The 15,232-nt window shown below is 50.5% G+C and overlaps 1 long non-coding RNA gene across 1 annotated transcript; it reads right to left on the reverse strand.

The window, feature by feature from the left end:
- Positions 1 to 314: 314 nt before the first annotated feature.
- On the reverse strand, positions 315 to 3,946 carry LOC147646973 (uncharacterized). The gene is made up of 3 exons (XR_015281676.1): positions 3,772 to 3,946; positions 3,444 to 3,677; positions 315 to 3,152 (listed from the first exon to the last, which is right to left on the reverse strand). It is a non-coding gene; the product is annotated as an uncharacterized LOC147646973 (long non-coding RNA).
- Positions 3,947 to 15,232: the final 11,286 nt, after the last annotated feature.

Genomic DNA, 15,232 nt, shown 5'->3' on the forward strand with positions numbered 1-15,232 from the left:
TGTGTCTGTGATGTCCCTAAGTCCTGGAAGAAAAACAAGTAGCACGGTCAGTGCAGTCAGGCACGGAAGGGTGTTCCATGTGCTGCCGGGCTGGGACACTGGCCCAGTGGGACTCTGCTGCCAGAAGGGAGCCTGGCTGTGGGCTGTGGCCCAGGCACTGGAACAGGGCTTGTGTGGCCCACAGCAAGCCCAGGCCAGGCCAGGGATGGCCAGCAGAATGCAGTGCATGGGCTAGCGTGTCCCTGAGCAGGAAGTGCCCAGCCCGGCCCCAGGCTGGCAGCAGGGGACCCACTCTGCCTGTGGGGAGCACCTGCCTGTTCTGCTGCTGGCATCGGTCTTCATCCCAAGACCATGTCTTCCTCCTTGTCTTTTAGATCAATATCCATCTCTTCAATAGAATCTTTCGTTTCCACCTCCATCTCTTCCTCTGTCTCGTACATATCCACATCCATCTCTTGCTCTCCAGTATCCTCTCCATCCACTTCCATGGCTTCTTCTCTATCAGTCTGTGTATCGACGTCCGTCTCCTCCTCTCCGTCTGTGCCAGCCTGCAGAGGTAGCAAAATTTCCCAGCCTGTCCCACAGAGCTCCAGCCCAGCCAGGCAGCTGCGGGGTGTCCGCCTCCGTGGAATAGTAGCATACCTCTTTTGGAACAAATGCAGACATCCTGCAGGGATGGAGAGCAAAATCCAAGCGATGGGGAGCTTTGGGGACTGCTGGGGGAATCAGGGAGCAGGTGGCAACAAGGTGACAGGGGTAGGCTTGGAGCAGGGTGAATGAAGAGCGTGCTGGCACAAGGAGCCAAGGGTTGTGTTGTGGCCGTTGCTGGATGCTGGAAGTTCTAGCTGGAGCGTGCACTGTGACATCACCGCCAGGAGTTGAGGCCCAGGCTGAAGTGGACAACGGAGACCGTAGAATGAATGATGGAATCCCTGGGTGTTTGGGCTTGGAAGGGACCCTAAAGACCATCTTGTTCCAAGCGGAGCAATCTTCGCCCAGAATAGGTTGCTCAGAGCCCCGCTCCCAGCTGGCCTTGGATGTTGCCAAGGATGGAGCATCCCCAGCCTCTGTGCACAGCCCGGGCCAGTGCCCCAGCAGCCGGAGTGGAAAAGAGCAGCTTCATTAGATCCAACTTCAAGCTCACTCCTGCAGTTGAAAGGCTTCTCCTCTCTGTGCCCATCTTTCCTAGAGCTGCAGGGAGGCCTCGCCAGCCCCCTTCTCTTTCCAGGCTGAGCATCCCCAGCCCCACACGGACAGCAGTCCGATGCGTGGCAGTCAAGGCTAAAGGCTAGCAAATGGCTACATCAGGAAGTGAGAGATGGAAGCTTTTGGAGATGGAAGCTTTACCTCTAAATGTAGAAAAGAAAGAAAAGTGGAGGGGGAAATGGTGGGACTCTGGCTCTGTTCTAACTGGCGAAGATTTTCTTTTCTTCTTTTCTGTCGTGCTAACCCAAGTTTTGTTGTTTGAAAGGAGGTTTAGCAAAATATCCATCGTCTTCTCCACTGCTGAAACACTGAACAACACCTGGGCAGGCTGAGGATGCAGAGCAAAACCTGCAAATATCTACTGCTGATCGTGATCCTGGGGAATGCAGCTAAAGCCAGCCAAAAGCAATTTCTGGAAAGTCAAGCCTGCTTTACGTTTTCTGGAGTTTGGTTGTGCCAACTTCACCAGTCATTTCTAAAAAAGGAAAAGAAACTCCAAGCAAAAGAGAGAAAAACACAAAGAAACCAACCCAAAGAAACCAATCAAACAAACAGATAAAACACCCCCAATCAAACCAAAGGCAATGAGAAGTTAGGACTAGTTGTAAGGATATCACAGCAGGCGAATGGCTGCTTCCTACTTGGATCACCATCCAAAGCCACCTAGAACAACTTCTCCAAAACATATCCAACAGGAGAAATGGAAAAAGTGATCCATGGCAGCTCTGCATTGTGGTGAAGGATGAGCATGCAGTGGTCCAGATTGCCCACCCTCCAGGCTGCTGTTTGCTCTGCTGAAAGACTCTTGCAGGACTGTGGCCCCTCTCCATGCAATGGAAATCATTGCCACAGCTCTCAGTTGAGGCACTGGCATTTCCAGAGCCAGATTCAGGCACAATCCTACTGCCTGCTGAGCATCTGGGAAAGGTGCTGAGCATCTTCAGGCCTAGAAGCACAAAAGAGCTCAGGCTCTCCCCGAACTGGGTTTTCAGGGCAGCTTTCCATATCTCTGCAAGATTTCTTCAGCCCTCAACACGTCTGACTTTATGATGTCCAACGATGCATTTGGGTTTCTTCCGTCCTCTTGTGTGCCCGTGAGTAACCTTCCACGTGGATGAAGGAGATTGTGTACAGGACAATTGATTGCGGCATTGCCATTTGGCTTCACTGTCACTCAGTTGAACACGGTCCTTATCTAAGAAGGACTTCCAAGAAATGGGTAGGAGTTTTGGCTGTGAGAGGAGCAGAAAGCACATTTTCTACAGCAAATTGCTAGCTGATGCACTTTCCTCCCTGCCAAAATAGTGATTGCCATTCATCTTCCTGGGAAGAATGTAAAGACCCATTCAGAGATGCCAGGTTCAGCTGGCCTGTGGCTTTGTGTGCCTCATTTCACATGTCCAATTTCAAGGGCCACTAAAAGAGGCTCATGTTTGCCTTGCTACCCACAAGTGCTGTAGGTATTTCCAGGAGAAGAGGGAAAACATCGCTGTCCTGTGGTGTGGTAGAAATGCCACCACAACTGTGATTGTGTGAGCAAAGCCAGCCAGTGCTTTTTGGGGCAGCAGCAGCAGCGGAGAGTGTGGCAGAGCGGTTTTGATACTCTTTTTAGAGTCCTGCAAACATTGTTCCCGAAACAACCCACAGCTTTGCAAACGTGCCCGAAGAAAATGCAAAGAGAACTGGGGTGTGAAAATCAAAGACTGTTTATCTGTAGAAGAAAAGGAACAAGAATGAACTACACCACATATTTACACTGTAAGAATATTGGTAACAACAACAACAACAAACTATAGAACCTATTTACCTGAGAACAGATCTAACAAAACTCTGTGAAACGTATTTACAGACAACTTAAACAAACTCTAAAACTTCTATCCTGAACACAACAACTGTAAAACGTATGTACAGCAGGGTGGCATCTGTGTCTGTGATGTCCCTAAGTCCTGGAAGAAAAACAAGTAGCACGGTCAGTGCAGTCAGGCACGGAAGGGTGTTCCATGTGCTGCCGGGCTGGGACACTGGCCCAGTGGGACTCTGCTGCCAGAAGGGAGCCTGGCTGTGGGCTGTGGCCCAGGCACTGGAACAGGGCTTGTGTGGCCCACAGCAAGCCCAGGCCAGGCCAGGGATGGCCAGCAGAATGCAGTGCATGGGCTAGCGTGTCCCTGAGCAGGAAGTGCCCAGCCCGGCCCCAGGCTGGCAGCAGGGGACCCACTCTGCCTGTGGGGAGCACCTGCCTGTTCTGCTGCTGGCATCGGTCTTCATCCCAAGACCATGTCTTCCTCCTTGTCTTTTAGATCAATATCCATCTCTTCAATAGAATCTTTCGTTTCCACCTCCATCTCTTCCTCTGTCTCGTACATATCCACATCCATCTCTTGCTCTCCAGTATCCTCTCCGTCCACTTCCATGGCTTCTTCTCTATCAGTCTGTGTATCGACGTCCGTCTCCTCCTCTCCGTCTGTGCCAGCCTGCAGAGGTAGCAAAATTTCCCAGCCTGTCCCACAGAGCTCCAGCCCAGCCAGGCAGCTGCGGGGTGTCCGCCTCCGTGGAATAGTAGCATACCTCTTTTGGAACAAATGCAGACATCCTGCAGGGATGGAGAGCAAAATCCAAGCGATGGGGAGCTTTGGGGACTGCTGGGGGAATCAGGGAGCAGGTGGCAACAAGGTGACAGGGGTAGGCTTGGAGCAGGGTGAATGAAGAGCGTGCTGGCACAAGGAGCCAAGGGTTGTGTTGTGGCCGTTGCTGGATGCTGGAAGTTCTAGCTGGAGCGTGCACTGTGACATCACCGCCAGGAGTTGAGGCCCAGGCTGAAGTGGACAACGGAGACCGTAGAATGAATGATGGAATCCCTGGGTGTTTGGGCTTGGAAGGGACCCTAAAGACCATCTTGTTCCAAGCGGAGCAATCTTCGCCCAGAATAGGTTGCTCAGAGCCCCGCTCCCAGCTGGCCTTGGATGTTGCCAAGGATGGAGCATCCCCAGCCTCTGTGCACAGCCCGGGCCAGTGCCCCAGCAGCCGGAGTGGAAAAGAGCAGCTTCATTAGATCCAACTTCAAGCTCACTCCTGCAGTTGAAAGGCTTCTCCTCTCTGTGCCCATCTTTCCTAGAGCTGCAGGGAGGCCTCGCCAGCCCCCTTCTCTTTCCAGGCTGAGCATCCCCAGCCCCACACGGACAGCAGTCCGATGCGTGGCAGTCAAGGCTAAAGGCTAGCAAATGGCTACATCAGGAAGTGAGAGATGGAAGCTTTTGGAGATGGAAGCTTTACCTCTAAATGTAGAAAAGAAAGAAAAGTGGAGGGGGAAATGGTGGGACTCTGGCTCTGTTCTAACTGGCGAAGATTTTCTTTTCTTCTTTTCTGTCGTGCTAACCCAAGTTTTGTTGTTTGAAAGGAGGTTTAGCAAAATATCCATCGTCTTCTCCACTGCTGAAACACTGAACAACATCTGGGCAGGCTGAGGATGCAGAGCAAAACCTGCAAATATCTACTGCTGATCGTGATCCTGGGGAATGCAGCTAAAGCCAGCCAAAAGCAATTTCTGGAAAGTCAAGCCTGCTTTACGTTTTCTGGAGTTTGGTTGTGCCAACTTCACCAGTCATTTCTAAAAAAGGAAAAGAAACTCCAAGCAAAAGAGAGAAAAACACAAAGAAACCAACCCAAAGAAACCAATCAAACAAACAGATAAAACACCCCCAATCAAACCAAAGGCAATGAGAAGTTAGGACTAGTTGTAAGGATATCACAGCAGGCGAATGGCTGCTTCCTACTTGGATCACCATCCAAAGCCACCTAGAACAACTTCTCCAAAACATATCCAACAGGACAAATGGAAAAAGTGATCCATGGCAGCTCTGCATTGTGGTGAAGGATGAGCATGCAGTGGTCCAGATTGCCCACCCTCCAGGCTGCTGTTTGCTCTGCTGAAAGACTCTTGCAGGACTGTGGCCCCTCTCCATGCAATGGAAATCATTGCCACAGCTCTCAGTTGAGGCACTGGCATTTCCAGAGCCAGATTCAGGCACAATCCTACTGCCTGCTGAGCATCTGGGAAAGGTGCTGAGCATCTTCAGGCCTAGAAGCACAAAAGAGCTCAGGCTCTCCCCGAACTGGGTTTTCAGGGCAGCTTTCCATATCTCTGCAAGATTTCTTCATCCCTCAACCCGTCTGACTTTATTATGTCCAACGATGCATTTGGGTTTCTTCCGTCCTCTTGTGTGCCCGTGAGTAACCTTCCACGTGGATGAAGGAGATTGTGTACAGGACAATTGATTGCGGCATTGCCATTTGGCTTCACTGTCACTCAGTTGAACACGGTCCTTATCTAAGAAGGACTTCCAAGAAATGGGTAGGAGTTTTGGCTGTGAGAGGAGCAGAAAGCACATTTTCTACAGCAAATTGCTAGCTGATGCACTTTCCTCCCTGCCAAAATAGTGATTGCCATTCATCTTCCTGGGAAGAATGTAAAGACCCATTCAGAGATGCCAGGTTCAGCTGGCCTGTGGCTTTGTGTGCCTCATTTCACATGTCCAATTTCAAGGGCCACTAAAAGAGGCTCATGTTTGCCTTGCTACCCACAAGTGCTGTAGGTATTTCCAGGAGAAGAGGGAAAACATCGCTGTCCTGTGGTGTGGTAGAAATGCCACCACAACTGTGATTGTGTGAGCAAAGCCAGCCAGTGCTTTTTGGGGCAGCAGCAGCAGCGGAGAGTGTGGCAGAGCGGTTTTGATACTCTTTTTAGAGTCCTGCAAACATTGTTCCCAAAACAACCCACAGCTTTGCAAACGTGCCCGAAGAAAATGCAAAGAGAACTGGGGTGTGAAAATCAAAGACTGTTTATCTGTAGAAGAAAAGGAACAAGAATGAACTACACCACATATTTACACTGTAAGAATATTGGTAACAACAACAACAACAAACTATAGAACCTATTTACCTGAGAACAGATCTAACAAAACTCTGTGAAACGTATTTACAGACAACTTAAACAAACTCTAAAACTTCTATCCTGAACACAACAACTGTAAAACGTATGTACAGCAGGGTGGCATCTGTGTCTGTGATGTCCCTAAGTCCTGGAAGAAAAACAAGTAGCACGGTCAGTGCAGTCAGGCACGGAAGGGTGTTCCATGTGCTGCCGGGCTGGGACACTGGCCCAGTGGGACTCTGCTGCCAGAAGGGAGCCTGGCTGTGGGCTGTGGCCCAGGCACTGGAACAGGGCTTGTGTGGCCCACAGCAAGCCCAGGCCAGGCCAGGGATGGCCAGCAGAATGCAGTGCATGGGCTAGCGTGTCCCTGAGCAGGAAGTGCCCAGCCCGGCCCCAGGCTGGCAGCAGGGGACCCACTCTGCCTGTGGGGAGCACCTGCCTGTTCTGCTGCTGGCATCGGTCTTCATCCCAAGACCATGTCTTCCTCCTTGTCTTTTAGATCAATATCCATCTCTTCAATAGAATCTTTCGTTTCCACCTCCATCTCTTCCTCTGTCTCGTACATATCCACATCCATCTCTTGCTCTCCAGTATCCTCTCCGTCCACTTCCATGGCTTCTTCTCTATCAGTCTGTGTATCGACGTCCGTCTCCTCCTCTCCGTCTGTGCCAGCCTGCAGAGGTAGCAAAATTTCCCAGCCTGTCCCACAGAGCTCCAGCCCAGCCAGGCAGCTGCGGGGTGTCCGCCTCCGTGGAATAGTAGCATACCTCTTTTGGAACAAATGCAGACATCCTGCAGGGATGGAGAGCAAAATCCAAGCGATGGGGAGCTTTGGGGACTGCTGGGGGAATCAGGGAGCAGGTGGCAACAAGGTGACAGGGGTAGGCTTGGAGCAGGGTGAATGAAGAGCGTGCTGGCACAAGGAGCCAAGGGTTGTGTTGTGGCCGTTGCTGGATGCTGGAAGTTCTAGCTGGAGCGTGCACTGTGACATCACCGCCAGGAGTTGAGGCCCAGGCTGAAGTGGACAACGGAGACCGTAGAATGAATGATGGAATCCCTGGGTGTTTGGGCTTGGAAGGGACCCTAAAGACCATCTTGTTCCAAGCGGAGCAATCTTCGCCCAGAATAGGTTGCTCAGAGCCCCGCTCCCAGCTGGCCTTGGATGTTGCCAAGGATGGAGCATCCCCAGCCTCTGTGCACAGCCCGGGCCAGTGCCCCAGCAGCCGGAGTGGAAAAGAGCAGCTTCATTAGATCCAACTTCAAGCTCACTCCTGCAGTTGAAAGGCTTCTCCTCTCTGTGCCCATCTTTCCTAGAGCTGCAGGGAGGCCTCGCCAGCCCCCTTCTCTTTCCAGGCTGAGCATCCCCAGCCCCACACGGACAGCAGTCCGATGCGTGGCAGTCAAGGCTAAAGGCTAGCAAATGGCTACATCAGGAAGTGAGAGATGGAAGCTTTTGGAGATGGAAGCTTTACCTCTAAATGTAGAAAAGAAAGAAAAGTGGAGGGGGAAATGGTGGGACTCTGGCTCTGTTCTAACTGGTGAAGATTTTCTTTTCTTCTTTTCTGTCGTGCTAACCCAAGTTTTGTTGTTTGAAAGGAGGTTTAGCAAAATATCCATCGTCTTCTCCACTGCTGAAACACTGAACAACACCTGGGCAGGCTGAGGATGCAGAGCAAAACCTGCAAATATCTACTGCTGATCGTGATCCTGGGGAATGCAGCTAAAGCCAGCCAAAAGCAATTTCTGGAAAGTCAAGCCTGCTTTACGTTTTCTGGAGTTTGGTTGTGCCAACTTCACCAGTCATTTCTAAAAAAGGAAAAGAAACTCCAAGCAAAAGAGAGAAAAACACAAAGAAACCAACCCAAAGAAACCAATCAAACAAACAGATAAAACACCCCCAATCAAACCAAAGGCAATGAGAAGTTAGGACTAGTTGTAAGGATATCACAGCAGGCGAATGGCTGCTTCCTACTTGGATCACCATCCAAAGCCACCTAGAACAACTTCTCCAAAACATATCCAACAGGAGAAATGGAAAAAGTGATCCATGGCAGCTCTGCATTGTGGTGAAGGATGAGCATGCAGTGGTCCAGATGCAGCATTGCCCACCCTCCAGGCTGCTGTTTGCTCTGCTGAAAGACTCTTGCAGGACTGTGGCCCCTCTCCATGCAATGGAAATCCTTGCCACAGCTCTCAGTTGAGGCACTGGCATTTCCAGAGCCAGATTCAGGCACAATCCTACTGCCTGCTGAGCATCTGGGAAAGGTGCTGAGCATCTTCAGGCCTAGAAGCACAAAAGAGCTCAGGCTCTCCCCGAACTGGGTTTTCAGGGCAGCTTTCCATATCTCTGCAAGATTTCTTCATCCCTCAACACGTCTGACTTTATGATGTCCAACGATGCATTTGGGTTTCTTCCGTCCTCTTGTGTGCCCGTGAGTAACCTTCCACGTGGATGAAGGAGATTGTGTACAGGACAATTGATTGCGGCATTGCCATTTGGCTTCACTGTCACTCAGTTGAACACGGTCCTTATCTAAGAAGGACTTCCAAGAAATGGGTAGGAGTTTTGGCTGTGAGAGGAGCAGAAAGCACATTTTCTACAGCAAATTGCTAGCTGATGCACTTTCCTCCCTGCCAAAATAGTGATTGCCATTCATCTTCCTGGGAAGAATGTAAAGACCCATTCAGAGATGCCAGGTTCAGCTGGCCTGTGGCTTTGTGTGCCTCATTTCACATGTCCAATTTCAAGGGCCACTAAAAGAGGCTCATGTTTGCCTTGCTACCCACAAGTGCTGTAGGTATTTCCAGGAGAAGAGGGAAAACATCGCTGTCCTGTGGTGTGGTAGAAATGCCACCACAACTGTGATTGTGTGAGCAAAGCCAGCCAGTGCTTTTTGGGGCAGCAGCAGCAGCGGAGAGTGTGGCAGAGCGGTTTTGATACTCTTTTTAGAGTCCTGCAAACATTGTTCCCGAAACAACCCACAGCTTTGCAAACGTGCCCGAAGAAAATGCAAAGAGAACTGGGGTGTGAAAATCAAAGACTGTTTATCTGTAGAAGAAAAGGAACAAGAATGAACTACACCACATATTTACACTGTAAGAATATTGGTAACAACAACAACAACAAACTATAGAACCTATTTACCTGAGAACAGATCTAACAAAACTCTGTGAAACGTATTTACAGACAACTTAAACAAACTCTAAAACTTCTATCCTGAACACAACAACTGTAAAACGTATGTACAGCAGGGTGGCATCTGTGTCTGTGATGTCCCTAAGTCCTGGAAGAAAAACAAGTAGCACGGTCAGTGCAGTCAGGCACGGAAGGGTGTTCCATGTGCTGCCGGGCTGGGACACTGGCCCAGTGGGACTCTGCTGCCAGAAGGGAGCCTGGCTGTGGGCTGTGGCCCAGGCACTGGAACAGGGCTTGTGTGGCCCACAGCAAGCCCAGGCCAGGCCAGGGATGGCCAGCAGAATGCAGTGCATGGGCTAGCGTGTCCCTGAGCAGGAAGTGCCCAGCCCGGCCCCAGGCTGGCAGCAGGGGACCCACTCTGCCTGTGGGGAGCACCTGCCTGTTCTGCTGCTGGCATCGGTCTTCATCCCAAGACCATGTCTTCCTCCTTGTCTTTTAGATCAATATCCATCTCTTCAATAGAATCTTTCGTTTCCACCTCCATCTCTTCCTCTGTCTCGTACATATCCACATCCATCTCTTGCTCTCCAGTATCCTCTCCGTCCACTTCCATGGCTTCTTCTCTATCAGTCTGTGTATCGACGTCCGTCTCCTCCTCTCCGTCTGTGCCAGCCTGCAGAGGTAGCAAAATTTCCCAGCCTGTCCCACAGAGCTCCAGCCCAGCCAGGCAGCTGCGGGGTGTCCGCCTCCGTGGAATAGTAGCATACCTCTTTTGGAACAAATGCAGACATCCTGCAGGGATGGAGAGCAAAATCCAAGCGATGGGGAGCTTTGGGGACTGCTGGGGGAATCAGGGAGCAGGTGGCAACAAGGTGACAGGGGTAGGCTTGGAGCAGGGTGAATGAAGAGCGTGCTGGCACAAGGAGCCAAGGGTTGTGTTGTGGCCGTTGCTGGATGCTGGAAGTTCTAGCTGGAGCGTGCACTGTGACATCACCGCCAGGAGTTGAGGCCCAGGCTGAAGTGGACAACGGAGACCGTAGAATGAATGATGGAATCCCTGGGTGTTTGGGCTTGGAAGGGACCCTAAAGACCATCTTGTTCCAAGCGGAGCAATCTTCGCCCAGAATAGGTTGCTCAGAGCCCCGCTCCCAGCTGGCCTTGGATGTTGCCAAGGATGGAGCATCCCCAGCCTCTGTGCACAGCCCGGGCCAGTGCCCCAGCAGCCGGAGTGGAAAAGAGCAGCTTCATTAGATCCAACTTCAAGCTCACTCCTGCAGTTGAAAGGCTTCTCCTCTCTGTGCCCATCTTTCCTAGAGCTGCAGGGAGGCCTCGCCAGCCCCCTTCTCTTTCCAGGCTGAGCATCCCCAGCCCCACACGGACAGCAGTCCGATGCGTGGCAGTCAAGGCTAAAGGCTAGCAAATGGCTACATCAGGAAGTGAGAGATGGAAGCTTTTGGAGATGGAAGCTTTACCTCTAAATGTAGAAAAGAAAGAAAAGTGGAGGGGGAAATGGTGGGACTCTGGCTCTGTTCTAACTGGCGAAGATTTTCTTTTCTTCTTTTCTGTCGTGCTAACCCAAGTTTTGTTGTTTGAAAGGAGGTTTAGCAAAATATCCATCGTCTTCTCCACTGCTGAAACACTGAACAACATCTGGGCAGGCTGAGGATGCAGAGCAAAACCTGCAAATATCTACTGCTGATCGTGATCCTGGGGAATGCAGCTAAAGCCAGCCAAAAGCAATTTCTGGAAAGTCAAGCCTGCTTTACGTTTTCTGGAGTTTGGTTGTGCCAACTTCACCAGTCATTTCTAAAAAAGGAAAAGAAACTCCAAGCAAAAGAGAGAAAAACACAAAGAAACCAACCCAAAGAAACCAATCAAACAAACAGATAAAACACCCCCAATCAAACCAAAGGCAATGAGAAGTTAGGACTAGTTGTAAGGATATCACAGCAGGCGAATGGCTGCTTCCTACTTGGATCACCATCCAAAGCCACCTAGAACAACTTCTCCAAAACATATCCAACAGGAGAAATGGAAAAAGTGATCCATGGCAGCTCTGCATTGTGGTGAAGGATGAGCATGCAGTGGTCCAGATTGCCCACCCTCCAGGCTGCTGTTTGCTCTGCTGAAAGACTCTTGCAGGACTGTGGCCCCTCTCCATGCAATGGAAATCATTGCCACAGCTCTCAGTTGAGGCACTGGCATTTCCAGAGCCAGATTCAGGCACAATCCTACTGCCTGCTGAGCATCTGGGAAAGGTGCTGAGCATCTTCAGGCCTAGAAGCACAAAAGAGCTCAGGCTCTCCCCGAACTGGGTTTTCAGGGCAGCTTTCCATATCTCTGCAAGATTTCTTCAGCCCTCAACACGTCTGACTTTATTATGTCCAACGATGCATTTGGGTTTCTTCCGTCCTCTTGTGTGCCCGTGAGTAACCTTCCACGTGGATGAAGGAGATTGTGTACAGGACAATTGATTGCGGCATTGCCATTTGGCTTCACTGTCACTCAGTTGAACACGGTCCTTATCTAAGAAGGACTTCCAAGAAATGGGTAGGAGTTTTGGCTGTGAGAGGAGCAGAAAGCACATTTTCTACAGCAAATTGCTAGCTGATGCACTTTCCTCCCTGCCAAAATAGTGATTGCCATTCATCTTCCTGGGAAGAATGTAAAGACCCATTCAGAGATGCCAGGTTCAGCTGGCCTGTGGCTTTGTGTGCCTCATTTCACATGTCCAATTTCAAGGGCCACTAAAAGAGGCTCATGTTTGCCTTGCTACCCACAAGTGCTGTAGGTATTTCCAGGAGAAGAGGGAAAACATCGCTGTCCTGTGGTGTGGTAGAAATGCCACCACAACTGTGATTGTGTGAGCAAAGCCAGCCAGTGCTTTTTGGGGCAGCAGCAGCAGCGGAGAGTGTGGCAGAGCGGTTTTGATACTCTTTTTAGAGTCCTGCAAACATTGTTCCCGAAACAACCCACAGCTTTGCAAACGTGCCCGAAGAAAATGCAAAGAGAACTGGGGTGTGAAAATCAAAGACTGTTTATCTGTAGAAGAAAAGGAACAAGAATGAACTACACCACATATTTACACTGTAAGAATATTGGTAACAACAACAACAACAAACTATAGAACCTATTTACCTGAGAACAGATCTAACAAAACTCTGTGAAACGTATTTACAGACAACTTAAACAAACTCTAAAACTTCTATCCTGAACACAACAACTGTAAAACGTATGTACAGCAGGGTGGCATCTGTGTCTGTGATGTCCCTAAGTCCTGGAAGAAAAACAAGTAGCACGGTCAGTGCAGTCAGGCACGGAAGGGTGTTCCATGTGCTGCCGGGCTGGGACACTGGCCCAGTGGGACTCTGCTGCCAGAAGGGAGCCTGGCTGTGGGCTGTGGCCCAGGCACTGGAACAGGGCTTGTGTGGCCCACAGCAAGCCCAGGCCAGGCCAGGGATGGCCAGCAGAATGCAGTGCATGGGCTAGCGTGTCCCTGAGCAGGAAGTGCCCAGCCCGGCCCCAGGCTGGCAGCAGGGGACCCACTCTGCCTGTGGGGAGCACCTGCCTGTTCTGCTGCTGGCATCGGTCTTCATCCCAAGACCATGTCTTCCTCCTTGTCTTTTAGATCAATATCCATCTCTTCAATAGAATCTTTCGTTTCCACCTCCATCTCTTCCTCTGTCTCGTACATATCCACATCCATGTCTTCCTCTCCACTATTTTCTCCGTCCACTTCCATGGCTTCTTCTCTATCAGTCTGTGTATCGACGTCCGTCTCCTCCTCTCCGTCTGTGCCAGCCTGCAGAGGTAGCAAAATTTCCCACCCTGTCCCACAGAGCTCCAGCCCAGCCAGGCAGCTGCGGGGTGTCCGCCTCCGTGGAATAGTAGCATAGCTCTTTTGGAACAAATGCAGACATCCTGCAGGGATGGAGAGCAAAATCCAAGCGATGGGGAGCTTTGGGGACTGCTGGGGGAATCAGGGAGCAGGTGGCAACAAGGTGACAGGGGTAGGCTTGGAGCAGGGTGAATGAAGAGCGTGCTGGCACAAGGAGCCAAGGGTTGTGTTGTGGCCGTTGCTGGATGCTGGAAGTTCTAGCTGGAGCGTGCACTGTGACATCACCGCCAGGAGTTGAGGCCCAGGCTGAAGTGGACAACGGAGACCGTAGAATGAATGATGGAATCCCTGGGTGTTTGGGCTTGGAAGGGACCCTAAAGACCATCTTGTTCCAAGCGGAGCAATCTTCGCCCAGAATAGGTTGCTCAGAGCCCCGCTCCCAGCTGGCCTTGGATGTTGCCAAGGATGGAGCATCCCCAGCCTCTGTGCACAGCCCGGGCCAGTGCCCCAGCAGCCGGAGTGGAAAAGAGCAGCTTCATTAGATCCAACTTCAAGCTCACTCCTGCAGTTGAAAGGCTTCTCCTCTCTGTGCCCATCTTTCCTAGAGCTGCAGGGAGGCCTCGCCAGCCCCCTTCTCTTTCCAGGCTGAGCATCCCCAGCCCCACACGGACAGCAGTCCGATGCGTGGCAGTCAAGGCTAAAGGCTAGCAAATGGCTACATCAGGAAGTGAGAGATGGAAGCTTTTGGAGATGGAAGCTTTACCTCTAAATGTAGAAAAGAAAGCAAAGTGGAGGGGGAAATGGTGGGACTCTGGCTCTGTTCTAACTGGCGAAGATTTTCTTTTCTTCTTTTCTGTCGTGCTAACCCAAGTTTTGTTGTTTGAAAGGAGGTTTAGCAAAATATCCATCGTCTTCTCCACTGCTGAAACACTGAACAACATCTGGGCAGGCTGAGGATGCAGAGCAAAACCTGCAAATATCTACTGCTGATCGTGATCCTGGGGAATGCAGCTAAAGCCAGCCAAAAGCAATTTCTGGAAAGTCAAGCCTGCTTTACGTTTTCTGGAGTTTGGTTGTGCCAACTTCACCAGTCATTTCTAAAAAAGGAAAAGAAACTCCAAGCAAAAGAGAGAAAAACACAAAGAAACCAACCCAAAGAAACCAATCAAACAAACAGATAAAACACCCCCAATCAAACCAAAGGCAATGAGAAGTTAGGACTAGTTGTAAGGATATCACAGCAGGCGAATGGCTGCTTCCTACTTGGATCACCATCCAAAGCCACCTAGAACAACTTCTCCAAAACATATCCAACAGGAGAAATGGAAAAAGTGATCCATGGCAGCTCTGCGTTGTGGTGAAGGATGAGCATGCAGTGGTCCAGATTGCCCACCCTCCAGGCTGCTGTTTGCTCTGCTGAAAGACTCTTGCAGGACTGTGGCCCCTCTCCATGCAATGGAAATCATTGCCACAGCTCTCAGTTGAGGCACTGGCATTTCCAGAGCCAGATTCAGGCACAATCCTACTGCCTGCTGAGCATCTGGGAAAGGTGCTGAGCATCTTCAGGCCTAGAAGCACAAAAGAGCTCAGGCTCTCCCCGAACTGGGTTTTCAGGGCAGCTTTCCATATCTCTGCAAGATTTCTTCATCCCTCAACACGTCTGACTTTATTATGTCCAACGATGCATTTGGGTTTCTTCCGTCCTCTTGTGTGCCCGTGAGTAACCTTCCACGTGGATGAAGGAGATTGTGTACAGGACAATTGATTGCGGCATTGCCATTTGGCTTCACTGTCACTCAGTTGAACACGGTCCTTATCTAAGAAGGACTTCCAAGAAATGGGTAGGAGTTTTGGCTGTGAGAGGAGCAGAAAGCACATTTTCTACAGCAAATTGCTAGCTGATGCACTTTCCTCCCTGCCAAAATAGTGATTGCCATTCATCTTCCTGGGAAGAATGTAAAGACCCATTCAGAGATGCCAGGTTCAGCTGGCCTGTGGCTTTGTGTACCTCATTTCACATGTCCAATTTCAAGGGCCACTAAAAGAGGCTCATGTTTGCCTTGCTACCCACAAGTGCTGTAGGTATTTCCAGGAGAAGAGGGAAAACATTGCTGTCCTGTGGTGT

Source organism: Cyanistes caeruleus, unplaced genomic scaffold, assembly GCF_971803275.1.
Source record: "Cyanistes caeruleus unplaced genomic scaffold, bCyaCae1.hap1.1 HAP1_SCAFFOLD_69, whole genome shotgun sequence".
Taxonomy (NCBI): Eukaryota; Metazoa; Chordata; class Aves; order Passeriformes; family Paridae; genus Cyanistes; species Cyanistes caeruleus.